General features: G+C 42.1%; 1 long non-coding RNA gene across 3 annotated transcripts in view; it reads left to right on the forward strand.

The window, feature by feature from the left end:
- Positions 1-14,664, forward strand: part of LOC149321394 (uncharacterized) — a 57,259-nt gene that overhangs the window by 29,080 nt on the left and 13,515 nt on the right. For 2 of the 3 annotated variants that reach the window (XR_016277906.1, XR_016277904.1), the window contains exon 2: positions 6,766-6,907. This is a non-coding gene — a long non-coding RNA (uncharacterized LOC149321394). Of the gene's footprint in view, positions 1-6,765; positions 6,908-7,116; positions 7,333-14,664 lie in introns of those variants that run through there. The other variant, XR_016277905.1, reaches the window with a different exon arrangement.

Here is a 14,664-nt window from a genome sequence, read left to right on the forward strand (position 1 = left end):
AAACTCCCAGCAGCCCTACCCTGCATGGCCTCCAGTGAGGGAGAAGACTGGGGGTTGTAGTCCAACAACATCTGGAAGATTGCCCAATTCCCACCTCGGTATGACACAAGAAGTGTATTACACTGAATCCTTCCCTCATGGAATCTCTATCAGCTATGGACCGGTCTGTTTTAGAATAACAAGCACATTTTTCACATCTTGCAATGTTTCTGCCAAGTGTAACAAGTACAACATCTTGACCAAAGGCAGGGCTATAACTAACATTGACAATTTTTTTCTCTCCTCATTCTCTTTTGGGAAGCACACGTGCTCACAGGTCACAGTAGATTGTGACAAAGGAGGGTGGGGGTAGGGACCGAGGAACCCAGCATTTGAATGTGATTTTTACAGTTGCTTTGTGGGAGGAGGAAAGCCAATGCTGCAAGAAACAGAAAGGGGAAGGGAGATGTGGAAGAGAGAAATAAAGAGAGAGAGAGAGAGAGAGAAATACATGCTGAAGTCCTTCCCAAGAAGAATAAAAAAAACTCAGGACGTTCCTAGTCCAAAGAATGGGACTCATTAGTGAAGGCTCATTTTACCAAATGGTCATTTGGGCCAATTCTGAATACTTCACAGGAAATATGCATATCACTATTTTGGGATACATAATTCCTTCCCAGAATATTAAATGTTCAGCCCAGCAATTTTCATAAGTTTCAAGGACATATTCCAAGAATTTGAAATAATAGCTTTAAATACCAAGGTGGCCAAGGATTTGCTTTTTTTTTGCTTACTTGTTTTTCTAAAAGAAAGAAAAGAAGAAAGAGAACCCATGTTAAGCAAGAGCTTGCTTCCTCTCAGTGGCCTGGCCATGTTCCTGGGATAAAATCAAAACTTGGAAACTTGTTCAAACATTTGTCTAACTCTTTTTTTCAGTACCCAAACTAGCATGTTTCAAATTCTGCAATGTTGTTGTTGTGTGCCTTCAGGTCGTTCATGACTTATAGTGACGCTAAGGCCACTATATATATCATGGGGGGCGGGGGGGGGGGGGGTTGTGGCAAGTATCTTCTGGGTGGATTTGCCATTTCCAACCTCTGAGGCTGAGAAAATGTGACTTGCCCAAGGTTACCCAGTAGGTTTTCATGGCCAAGCCAGGATTTGAAATTTGGTCCCTAGAGTCATAATGCAAGGTTCAAACCATTGCACCACACTGGGTCTCCAATATGGGCATCCATTCTACAAGTATTATTTGAACACACCTGTATACTGTTGAGCAACAAGTGAATTGTGTTGCAGGCTGCTTGTACTGTTAGGCAGATGGTTGCCTCTAGTGGCAGATGCTGGGAGAATAATAATAATAATAATAATAATAATAATAATAATAATGATGATTTATTTATAGCCCGCCCAATCACAAGGAATCCAGGCGGGTTACAACAGTAAAAATAAAGATAATAAAATAAAATACAATAAATAAATAAAATACAATAAAATTACAGAGAGCGAAGTGAGTACATTCACAGTTAGGCCTGATGGAAGTTGGGCCTCTCTTTTTCACTCCCTCCCAGGTCTGATGATGATGTCATGGAGGGAGGGCTCTTCTTCTTGAGGCAAGGATTTTATTTTAATTAATTTTAATTTAATTCTTCTCATTAAATTTAAGAGAAGAATTGGTGGACAGAGTGACATAAGTCACAGTAAATGGGGAGTAGAACTAGGTAGGGAAGGCCTGCTGGAAGAGATCCGTTTTAAGAGCCTTCTTAAAGGCTGTAAGAGTAGAAATGTCACGGATCTCCTTCGGCAGGTCATTCCATAGCTTCGGAGCTGCGATGGAAAAGGTCCTCTGGGTGACTGAAGAAAGAAACAAGATGTTGATGGACTGAGCTTCACTTGCACTCACTGAGACAGCCTGCAGTCTCCCAGAAGAATGGAGAATCCCATTCCATCACCTGTTTCTTGGGGAAAAGAACATTTGGTCCTGTTAGATTTTGTAGAAGGAATGTCCTCCAGAGGTGCATATACACTGTAGAGATAATGCAGTTTCACACCACTTTAAGTGCCGTAGCTCCAACCTATGGAATCCTGGGATTTTGTAGTTTTACAAGGTCTTTAGCCTTCTCTGCTCAAAAGTGCTCACGCGTCCCCAAACTACAAATCTAAGGATTCTGTAGGATGGAGCCATGGCAGTTAAAGTGGTGTCAAATTGCATTATTTCTACAGTGTAGGTGTTCAGTAACTTGGAATTCAGTATCTTGGGCCAGCCTTACCTCTGTGTTATGTATGCAAATTTTTAGCATATTTTAAAACATTACTTCATTAATGATGTTCCAGTTATCTGATTGATTTTGCCGATTTTCTTTTACCTTGGCCTCTTTAAAATGAACAGAATTAATTTAGGAATGAAGTTAATATTCAAGCAGTATTGCAATGCTTGAAAATGTTAATTTTGTGAAATACATTAGATGAGCGCTTCTGAAATTTGTATGCAATCTAACATTGTCAGGGAAAATGTTCCTGCCCACCATTTTTGCCCTCATGCACACATGATGAGTGGCAGTATTCTTTCCTCTCTGAAAGCCTACCACCAGCAACATTTTGTACCATCTGGAGTTTCTGCCGTCTTATTAGGGATGCCAGCCAATACAGAATTACAGTAATTGAATCTCCTAGTCATAAGCATGAATATAACCATTGCCAAAGCAAGAACGGAGAAACATGACAATCTGCTTCTCCCACATGACTTATTGTTTGGTTCTCCAGAGTTCACAGGGAACATTTACTTGTCACTTTGATGGATGCTGGAGTCAATACACCTACCAATCCGAGGGTAGAATTTGTTCTGAAGAGTTGAATTTCAGTAATGTAGAGAACTTTCAGACTTGAGATTAGCTGTAAGGCCTCTTATTCAAGATCTAAGTGTGCTTACATGTGCCTACTTCTAGCCAACAAACTCTCTGTGAGCCTGCCTGAGTTTTAAGCACTTCTAGGGAAAGCTTTCTTGCTGCCTTTCCCGAATCGAGAGTCTGTTTATGGAGGACATGGGAGAGATCCTTCTTGGTGACTGCTCCCAAGTTGTGAAACCCCTTTTCACATGAGGTTCAGTTGGCTCTTTATGCTCTGTTTCTGCCACCAGGCAAAGGTCTTGGTGTTTAGATAGGCCTTTGGCTCTTAACATACCTTGGCAGATGGTATGTTTAATGGGGTCTGCCATGCTTTTATCCCTTTTACTATGCTTTAATATATCCAAATGTAAGCCATGTTGGCTATATAAGCAAAGTACAGTATTATCCAAAATCCACAAGACAGTGATACCTTTATTGGACCAACCAAAGAACACATTCTACCCATGTTGCAATCTTTTGAAGCTCTGCTGGCATTTTCATCAGGTAAAAGTGTTAAAAATGATACAGGAGAGAGAGAAAATGTTGATGTTAGTTATAGCCCTGCCTTTGGTCAAGATGTTGTAGTTGTGGTCCTCAGTTCAGGTGTTATACAAGTGTATTCATGTGGGTGAGCCCTTTATCTTTCTGGCCTCGTGGATTTTGGATGATACTGTACTATGTTTTAATGTGTTTTTAAAACTGTTTTAATTTAGTGGTTTTAACAGAATTGCTTATTTAAACTGAAAAAAAGCAACCCCAAACTTTCTATCAAATAGATTTTAGTTGTATTTTGTTTTCTTTTGCTATACGCCACCTTGGATCACATATGGGATAAAGTCTGGATATAAACTTCAGTGAGGGGTAAGCACCTCCCAAAAACTTCATGTCTCAAGACTCTCCTGCTGCACATTCCCAATTGCTCTGCCTTCTAGATCCCCCAGTTTCCCCATTACTCATTTAGAAAGTAGATTTATCCCCACCTGGAATATTGTGTCCAGTTCTGGGCACCACAATTCAAAAAGGACATTGAGAAACTGGAGCGTGTCCAAAGGAGGGCGACTAAAATGGTGAAAGGTCTGGAAACCTTGCCCTATGAGGAACGACTCAGGGAGCTGGCGATGTTTAACCTGGTGAAGAGAAGGTTAAGAGGTGATATGATAGCCCTGTTTAAATATTTGAAAGGATGTCATATTGAGGAGGGAGCAAGCTTGTTTTCTGCTGCTCCAGAGAACAGGACCCGGAACAATGGATGCAAGCTACTGGAAAAGAGATTCCACCTCAACATTAGGAGGAACTTCCTGACAGTAAGGGCTGTTCGACAGTGGAACACACTCCCTCGGAGTGTAGTGGAGTCTCCTTCCTTAGAGGTCTTTAAGCAGAGGCTGGATGGCCATCTATTGGGGATGCTTTGATTGGATTTCCTGCATGGCAGAGGGTTGGACTGGATGGCCCGTGCGGTCTCTTCCAACTCTATGATTCTATGAATATCCATAACATTCTATACAGCCTGGACATTTGGAGAGGAGATTTTAACTCCCAGAATCCCCCACTAGCATGGTGATTGACATGTGGATTGTGAAGGCTGCAATCCAAAAATTTATTTTCCCATGAATAGTGTAAAGCCAGTTGAACAATTTTGTTTCAGCCAAAGAGGCCATTAAGCTGAATGCATGCCCAAGGAAATAGTTCTTAGGCATGCCAATCTCTTTGTGTCAGTTCTTAACCATGCCCAACTCCTTGTGTATTAAGTAGGTGCATGTGCTTTATGATATACACTTTTATTGTACAAAACAGCTGCTTTTTTAATGACTTAACAAATGAGGCTGGAAAGAGATTTGTAGATGATGCTTCCAATGTTCAGAATTTACCCTGGGACCTATAGTTGGAGGGGTCAGAAGAATAGTTGCCATGCTATCAAACCTCTTCCAGCACGCTTTGCATACTGGAAGGCCTTGAGGCTATTGGTGTCTACTATTCATTACACAACATCCTAGGGCCCAATCACACTATGCTGTTATAGTGCTTTTATACCAGTTTAACAACAGATGGCTTCATCCTATGGAATCCTGGGGTTTGTCATTTGACAAGGCAGTAGAGCACTATGGCTGAGAGTGCTGAATGCTCCTCTCTAAAACTGCAAATCTCAGCATTCCACAAGACTGTATCATAGTAGTTAAAGGGGAATCATAAAACTATAACTACATTGTGTGAATGGGCCCTAGGGTTTGAAAACAGCTTTTCCATTAAGCTGTTACTAGAGAGTACAGTGCACCCTTGTCCACAAAACTATTACTACTTTCAGTTCTTTAGTTTCACTGTTTAATGAAGGTGCTTTTAAGTTCCCAACAAATGTCCCAGATGCCTTTGAGTACTACTGTCTCTGAAAGGTACAGTACACTTAGATTTTTATGTTTGTGTTTGCTTCTGCAGGTACCGGAGAGTATGGACATTTAAAGGGGAATGATTCTTATTCTCTGCCTTGCTATAAAATCATATCAAGAGGACGACTGTTATTATTTTCATATCTTTGCCAGTTGACAGGAGACTTACACCTTAACTGAAAATAGTAGGAGATTATAGGCACTCCACAGTTAACACTGGCCCTGTGTAGACGGGCCTTTAAGTACGTCCTGGCGACGTACTAGGGTTGCCTCGGGACATTGCTTATATACGCCCCGCAACCCTACTACGTCACCAGGACATCAATATGGCGGTGCCCTGTCTACATGGGCGCTGCCATTTTGACGTAACGGCTGTGTCACGTCCAAACAGTGCGGCATGGCTCTTATGTCTTGGTGCCACTGCAGGGTGCTTGTGGCGCCCTTTCAGCAGCACCGGAAGGAGCTCCAAAATGGAGCTCCTTCCACCGCTTGTGTCACTGGCACAGCCTTTATATGGCTGCGCCAGCGACACAAAAGAGAAAGGGGCCAAGCGGCCCCTTCCTCTCTTTCCCCTCCGCTGTCGGGGTGTCCTTGGGGCATGAAGCCCCAAGGACACCCTTTTCCAGGCCACGGGAAAGCTGCTCAGGGCCTCCGGGGCTGCCACTGTGGCAGCTCAGGCCCTGATCTGTAGGGGAAAGGGGCGGTCTGTATCCTGCCAAAGCCTCTAGCAAAGAAGTTGCTTTTACAAGTGTCTTTTTACACCTGCCCCTCTCCTTTTCTCCTTGGCCTCTTTTTAGCTGAACTTTTTTTGGGGGAGGGGGGAGGATGGTGAAGGAGGGCAGGAAAAACACTAATTTTTGGTGTGGGGTTGCAGCACTCTGTCTGCAGTAAACAATGGAATTAAGCTTTAGTTGGGGAAATGGGATTCTGCTTTAACCAGTTCTACTATAGCTGCTTGTGCCTCCTTTCCCACTTCTGTAAATCCCCAACTTTTAAAATCAGCTGTAAACTAACTGAAAGAGGAAGCATAGATTATTTATGTCAAGGATTCATATCCCACCTTTCTTTCACAATGGGATTCAAGGTGAGCATCACTTCAGGTGGGCCTCTGACTGACCAGTGTGGTCTGGGGGGTGCGGGAATAGTGAAAATTTGCTCCCATATCCCATACAGTTTGCCCTCACCTGGTCTGCTACAATCTTATATACATTTACCTGTTATTTGGTCCCACTGAACTCAATCAAGCTTCTGATTGTGTGTGAGCATTGCCCATGGTTACTGGGAAAGAGTTAGATACATACCCTCCAATAATTCATAAATGAAACCTAGGACACCTGTGGCCAAACAACATCAGTTTGTGCTCAAGATGGAAAGGTTATTAATGAGGAGGCATGCCCAAGCTACGAGAGGCTGCAGCAGTTTGCTTTTGCTTGAGCCTATTGGGAAGGGCAAGATTCTACTATCTCTCTCATCTTCCCCACAGAGCTAAGTGAAATCTACTTTTTGTGTTTTCACCTCAGTTTGCAGCAACTGAAGTAATCTGTGGAGGAAGAAGGAAACTGAGGATGAAGAAAGAAACAGGGACATTTTAAAATCAACTGGAAAAGTGGGAGAACAGAGGATTAATCAGGACTGTTGCTACCAAACAGGGACAGTTGGAGGGTAAGTAGATATAAAAAGCTGCTGACTTAAATATGCTGAGCTATGTAACATAACTGACTTGAACATTTAGAATTTTTTAAAAATTAACCATTAACCCTTTAAAGACTAAACATAAAGACTGTATGGTTTGGGATGGGATGGCAGGGATGGGAGTAGGGTAACCCAGCCAATAACTAAGCCTTTAAATTTCCTCCTTTCTGTTGACTTAGGTCCTCTCAGTGCAAAACATCTCCCCCAAGCTGGCAACCCTATCCTTATTCCAGTGTATGAGGTTACAGTTTTCATCATCCTATAAACAGCATTGCCGTGACCTTGACAAGGGCTGAAGAAGGCATTAATCCTTAGAATGAATGCTAGTCTTATGCATAAAAGCGGGGACCTGTAAAGAAACCTGATCACAGCAAAAAGATGAAGGCTTAATTAAAGTGCAGACTAGAAAGGGAGTGGAAGTGTGATCTCTGGCTAGATTTGAAACCTTGCACAACTCCTTCATGAAGGACAATTTAGTGAAGAAGAACAGATGGAAATGAATAACTGGAGTTTCCCTATGCATTCTACTGCAGAAAGTATTCTGCCCTCAGTTTAGAGTTTTTAATTTTTGTACTGTAGAGCCTAGTATTCCACAGCCAGCTTCTGTCCATGCTGGGTGAGTTATTCTAAGACACACTATCCAAAGAAGTAAATCTTCCGAACTATGTTGGAACATCAAACATGTACAGTCAAAGACACAGACAATAAAACATAAAGTTATAAATATACATAAACTCCCCAACATCCCACCAACCACTATGCATTTCAGTAACCTCGGGCACAAATGAAGTGGCTATGGTGGCATGCTCCAAGTGCTTGAAAATTGTTGCTGCTGCATGTGGACATTATGCAAGTAGTAGGCCTGAATACCCTAAAGCACCCGCTCCTTTATGATCTTAGAAGCTAAGCAGGTCAGCTATATTTCAAAGGAAGGAACTGACAAAACCACTTCGGCCTAAGAAAACCCTATGAAATTCATGGGGTCACCGTAAGTTGACAGGCTATTTGAAGGCACATGCACACGTACACACAAAGGGATATAAATCTTCAACTATTTCATCCTTACATAAAAGAATGAATAATTTCCATAGTTTTCTACTAACAGGAAGGAAAAAATATTTCTGTGCAGGGTTCCTCTGTATTCACATATCCCAAAGTGTTAGAGTTATTCTACACAAAAATACACTTGCAAAAAATGTAAAATTTTGTGCAGAAAACATGTCTTCAGCAGTGTTTTCAATGCAACCCCCACCCCCCGCTTTTTGCATAGAAATATCCATGTGTAGATTTCTGCACAGAATAAATGCTGGAACACTTTGGGATATATGAATACTGGTAGAAAACTGTGCAAAGTCACACTAATGTGTTATTTAGCCAGGAAATGAATGACAACAAATATTCTTCTTCTCCCACAATATCCAAAAAGGACATTGGGACCCATAACCTAAAATCATGTGTACTTACATCACTAACAGGATTCTGGCTTGAATCTAACACAGTTCATCTGGTGAGCCTTCCCTAGGCAACTGGGTAACCTCTGTGCAAACAGAACACTGGAATAGATAGGCCTTTGTGCTGATCCAGCTTGACTCTTTTTAGAGAATAGGAGATCATCAATTCCATGTGTGCAAGTGTCCAGATGGGCCTCTGTTTTGCACTACTGAAAATGTTTCACTAACCTTGACAGATTAAAGTTCTGTGGAAGTAACACAAAAGAGGAACATGTCCTATGAAGTGAGATAACAAAAATATGAAAGGAGCATAAGGCTCTGAATTATGTCAATATAGCAGGAAATACAGCACAATGGAGATATACAATCCATATGGAAATTAAAATGCTTGTGGCTGCAGCTTCCTTCTCCTCCCTCCTTTTCCTTTTCCCCAGCTGGTTCTTATTTTCTGAAGTTAAAGAGATCCCATCTGATTGTTGTTTAGTACCACACAGTCAGTAAGTTAAGGTTTGGAGCATTATGCAACGTACTTAGACGTCTGTTAAAATTTCTCTCTTGATGTCCTGCCATAGATATTCAGCTGTTTTAATTCCTTGCCAAATCAACAGTTTGGCAAGGGGGAAAGAGGATGGGTGTGTGTGTGAGGAGAAATAGCTTTGTATTGATTTTTTAAAATTGCTGTTGATATTTCAGACACTCTACCCACAATTCTTTCAAACAGATTCAGCCACAAAATGCTAGTTTATCTTCCCATCAGTAGGACTACCAAAGGTCTCATAAAAAGAGGAGACATAATTAATTAATTAATTAATTAATTACCAGCACAGGACCTACAGTGGCTGACGAGATGAGCTAAAACAAAACACAGCTTTAAAAATACAGCTTACAAAAATCAGCTAACAATACTGACACTTATCAGTAAAGGCCAGTGATACTTAGAACCTATATAACTGTTACAAAGATTTCAAAATGCTTTGCTTATTTCAGTATTTTTTACAACTCTACAAGGTCATGTCATATTTATATTCTACCCTTCTATTCCAAAAACAACAATTAAAGATCAATTATCCCTTATCCAAAATGCCTGAAAGCAGGAGTGTTTAGTATTTTGGATTTCCCCCCCTGATTTTAGAATACTTGTATTTGCATATGCATGAGACACAATACACAACCCAAGTATTGTAATATGTACTGTATTTGCGAGGCTGGAGAGAAATGCCAGGCTGGAGAGAGACTGGAGATCTGTGAAATGGTGTGAATCCAAGCGTAGTGCTAGGCATAAATCCACACTTCCTGCCATTTCAAAATTCCTCAGCCTCTTTCCAATCTTACATTTTGTTTGTTCACTACATGTGTTGTGTTTGAGATGTGAGGCTGGAAAGGGACTCAGGATCAGAGATATGAATGAGCAGCAATGCTTCAGCTGCTACCTTGAAGGCAGAAGTGGGCAGCTGGTGGCAAAACCTTTCAGGTTTTGAAGGGTTTTGTATTTCAGATTTCTGGATAAGGGGTACTCAACCCTGTACAAACAAACATTTTGAACTACAATTATCAGATCAAAACAATAAACAACAATTACATATGCAACAATTATTATCACAATATCTCAGACTAGGGACAGTCTGTTTAGGATGGAAAACTTACCTACACCTACACAGTCACCAGTCTGTGTCAAGGTAGAGGCATAATGTGAATAGAAGATTCACAACAGCAGACCTGTTGAGACATTATGAGCAGAGCAAGCCCTGCCACCAGCATACCCTCCAACATCTCACCGGGCTAACCTCACCTTTCCCTAAGACTTTCAACAGATGACATGACTATTTTATACCCCCCAACATTTCACAGATGTAAAAACAAGCCACATGTGGCCAAACAACATCCAAGTGTCATCAAGATGGAAGTTACTAATGAGAAAGAACTCACAAACTGGGAGACACTGCAGCAGTTTACTTTTGCCTGAGCCTACTGGGAAGGGAAAGATTTATCCTCTCCCTTTCCTGGCTGAATTGAGTGCAAACTACTTTTATACTTGTGACTGTGGCCCTGTGCAGGCTGGCCTCAAAGGCCAAGTTGGGGGCAGAGTTAGGGTGTAGCATCCATATGACACATGCCCCAGCTCCGTCCCCATGGTGGCGTGATGCCGTGTGCCACGCCGCACTACACAGCATGCGACATCATGGTGCTCCTCTGTCTGCACGATGCAGTACCGAAGGAGCCCCGTAAAGTTGCAGCGGCGCAGCCATCACATCCTTCCTAGGGTGCAAAAAGGAGCCACTTTTTGCAGCCTTTTTTGCACCCTAGAAAGGCCAGATCAGGGCGATGGCATGCGGTTGCCATGACCTTGATCTGGCTGTAAAAGAGGTAGTTGGAGGCCGACCCTTTGGGGCTATCTGCACAGCCCCTCAGTTTGCAGCAATTGAAATAAACTGAGAACAAAGGGGATAGAGGAAGGAAAAATAAACTGGAACCTTTAAAAAGTAGCTGAAAAGGGGGGGATGTTTGTATGACAGAGAGTGTGAGTGCATGTGCTCTTCCCAGTCGCCTGTCAATGTATGGTGGCCCCATGAATTTCATAAGGTTTTCTTAGACAAATAATACTCAGAGGTGATTTTGCCAGTTCCTGTCTTTGAAATATAGCCTACAGCACTTGATATTCATTAGCAGTCTCCCATCCGAGTATTAAACAGGGCTGACCCTGCCTAGCTTCCAAGATCAGACAGGATCTGGTGCCTTTAATGGGATGACAGGTGATTAATCAGGACAGTCCCTGCCAAATTGGGACAGTTGTATAGTATGCACTAAGCAAAGTGAGACAGCTAGCTCAGACAACAAATTTTGGATGTAATGAAAGGGTGCAAAATTGTTAAATATATAGTTCTATATAATATAAAATAATATATATAATATAAAATATATAATTTATAATAGTCAATATCAATATTTATATATTGATTGGAAAGGGGATAAGTACTGGTGGGATTTCAGCTTCATTTGCTAAAATAACCTGCCTGGTTTCTTCTTGAATTGGTGCATAATAATAATTCCCCAAAGTAGTTCAGAGAATTGCTGCAGTGTTGTTCCAAGTAGAGGCCTAGAAAAAGGAGGAATTTTGACTTTGATATTTTTATGTTCATTTTCTTTTACCTTGTAGTCCTATGCAATCCTCTTCTCAGAAGAGTAAGTCCTACTGTCTCCAGTGGAGCTTTGTGGGACACTGTGTCCAGCAGGACTTACTGAATGAACACATTTAAGCTGAGTGTGTTGTTTAGCTGAGCTGGAGTCTCAGCATAGCTCCATTGATGTCAGTGGAGCTGTGCCAACCTGTGCCAGCTGAAGGTTTGCCCTTAATGTCAGAGCCAGAGGATTACGTGGCGTTAATGTCAGAGCTGGGATTGGAATCCTGGAATTACAGGAGCTCAGGCTGCTAGACAGCTTCCCTGAGCTTTACAGAACGACTTTCATACCAAGGAAAATGTCCAAGTCTATCCGATTTAGTTGCAAATCTATTGGCTTTCCTCACTGTTGGTTCCCCCACCCCCCATTCACCACCACAATTTGCCTCACAGTGTGTTATTTGCTAATGAACATGGCTATTTGTGTATCAAATACAGACTGGTTGCCTCTTTAGTCAAGCAATCCTCTTAGGGAACTCTGAAGTGGAAATCATATGAACAAATTGTGCAGAGTGACGCAAATGGTGACATGAGGTTAGTAAGAGTTTGGTGGGAATAAGGGCTAAATAAGTAGCATTCATGAAAATGTTCAAAGCAGAGCAAAGGGCAGTAAACTTTGTCAGCTGGACAGTAAATCAGCAGGTGATTCTCTTAAACTATAAAGGGGCTTTGCCAGTTTGTCTTGGCTGAGTGGCCTAGCACTTGCACTCAGGCTACCTATGGCATTTCTTCCCAAGACCCTGTTCAAGAATGGTCTCTCTAATCTCGAGTGATGCCAAAAACAAATATGAAAGGAGGGATCCATTGAATGAAGGCAATTCCTTGTCTTAAGCACACTGAAATCAAATCTTAGATCAGAACTGAGGAATGTGTGGTCTTTCGATTCCACTTTCATTACCCCCACCTAGCCTGGCCAAAGATAGGTAACATGGACCCTTGAACAGGAAGGCAAGTGGAGGATGGTCTGACAAAACAACACAAGAGTACTGTGCAGCTGAGCTTCTTCAGGAATTGTCAGCCAGGAGTGTACTAAATTGTCAAGCATTAAGAAATATTAACACAAATACGATATATACTCATGTATAAATCAGAATAAAATTGCAAAAAATATTGACCCCCCCCAAAAAAAAACCTGGGTCAACTTATTCAAGCATCAATATGGTAAATTCCCCAGTCCACTGTCTCCCAAAGGGTTAGGTGGGCTGTGGAGGAGGAGACAGAGCAAGTTCTTGCCCCTGAAGCCTCTTTCCCTGTTCTACAGTCTCCTGAGGCGGCAGCTGGGCTGCGGAGGAGGAGGAAGGATGCTGAGACCCTAAGTTTACCCCTTGATTCATCCATGGGTCATATCAAAATCCCTAATTTTGGTCCCAAAACCTGCCCTTGATTTATACATGAAGTCAACTTATAGTCGAGTCTATATGGTATCATACCTGTGCCCTCCCAGGAATAATAAAGCCCATCTGCAATCTATCCTAGGCACATTTACGTGGGAGTAAACTACACTGAACACATAGATGGTACTTCTAAGTACACACTGTGCTTGTAAGAGTCTTCATATTTAAGAGGATTTGACAAGAAAATCAATTTGCCCTCCTCCTGCAAGTACTTGCAAGTAGGCAACATTAGGAATAACTTGCCTGCCAATGCTGAGCCCCCATCCCATCTCAAAAGCAGTTCCAGGGTCCCTGGGAGTAGGATTCTCAGCTTCCAAGGCCAAGCCTCAAGGATGAGGGGAGAAATCTCCAGGCAAGGGTGCTTTCTTGGAAAGAAAGAAAAAAGATAATTGTGTGCTGTTGGCCCTCCCTTCTGCAGGCTGCCTTGGAATGTTTGCTATAGACTGTCCAAAGGAAGCTCTCTGGCCATCTCTTTCCCACACTTCCTCTTCTCAAAGTTTCTTATACGTACTCCAGACAATACCAGGGCCCTGTGGGAAGAGGTTGCAAGCACCAAGCCACCTTAGAATTTGTTTCCTCCTGATAACCATGGCACTTATCACACATGAGACAGGAACTCAAATCCAGACACCATTCGCATTGAAGGGGAAGTAGAGTCACTTCGAATCCAAGGCAATTCACTTGATGAATTATCACACGTGAAGAATGAAATTGTGGTGATTCCTGAGTCAAAGTGGAGTGAGTGCACATTGACTTACCACACCAGTACATACCATGAGGATTCAATGATTCGAATTGGAGCCCTTGTGCATGCTCAGTGGGGCTCTGAACGCATCGTGAACCTTTGCACTTCCAGGGTGAAGAAGGGGGCCACTTCCTGGTTCCACTTTCACGTGAATGCTAGCCTCACATAAATGATGGCTTCACGTCTCTTCCTCCCTTCTATTTTCCCATCCCGGGCAGCCAAATTCAAATGGGTCCTCCATGTCAGAGCCCCCAATCATTTCAGCCACATGTACGTCTATCCTCCTGTCATTCTCCTCATGTATTTCAGCTCCATCTACATCTATCCTCCTGTCATTCTCCTCATCCAGTTCAGCTACATGTACATCTATCCTCCTGTCATTCTCCTCATCCATTTCAGCTACATGTACATCTATCCTCCTGTCATTCTCCTCATCCATTTCCGCTACATCTACATCTATCCTCCTGTCATTTTCCTCATCCATTTCAGCTACATCTACATCTATCCTCCTGTCATTCTCCTCATCCATTTCAGCTACATCTATCCTCCTGTCATTCTCCTCATCTATTTCAGCCACATCTACATCTATCCTCCGTGTCAGAGCCCCCATCCATTTATGATGATGATTATTAAGGTATTATTATTATTATTATTATTATTATTATTATTATTATTAAAAATTTCTTTCACTGCAAAATAATCAGTATAGAAGCTGCAGGTTTACTTGGAAGTAAATCCTTTGGATCTGAAGGAGACCCATTTTGGAATAATGCAGAAATGATCCGTTTTCTTTTATTCTCCATGCTCCCTAAAATACCACCTCCCTGAATCTAATCCATTCTCCTTCCCTTTGTAACAGTTGCCTTCTCTTAGGTTGCATCCACACTGGGGAAATAATCCAGTTTGACTCCACATTCACTGTCCTGGCTCAGTACTATGGAATTCTGGGAATTGGAGTTTG

This window comes from Sceloporus occidentalis, unplaced genomic scaffold, assembly GCF_023333645.1.
Source record: "Sceloporus occidentalis isolate IW3139 unplaced genomic scaffold, rSceOcc1.0.p SCAF_1, whole genome shotgun sequence".
Taxonomy (NCBI): Eukaryota; Metazoa; Chordata; class Lepidosauria; order Squamata; family Phrynosomatidae; genus Sceloporus; species Sceloporus occidentalis.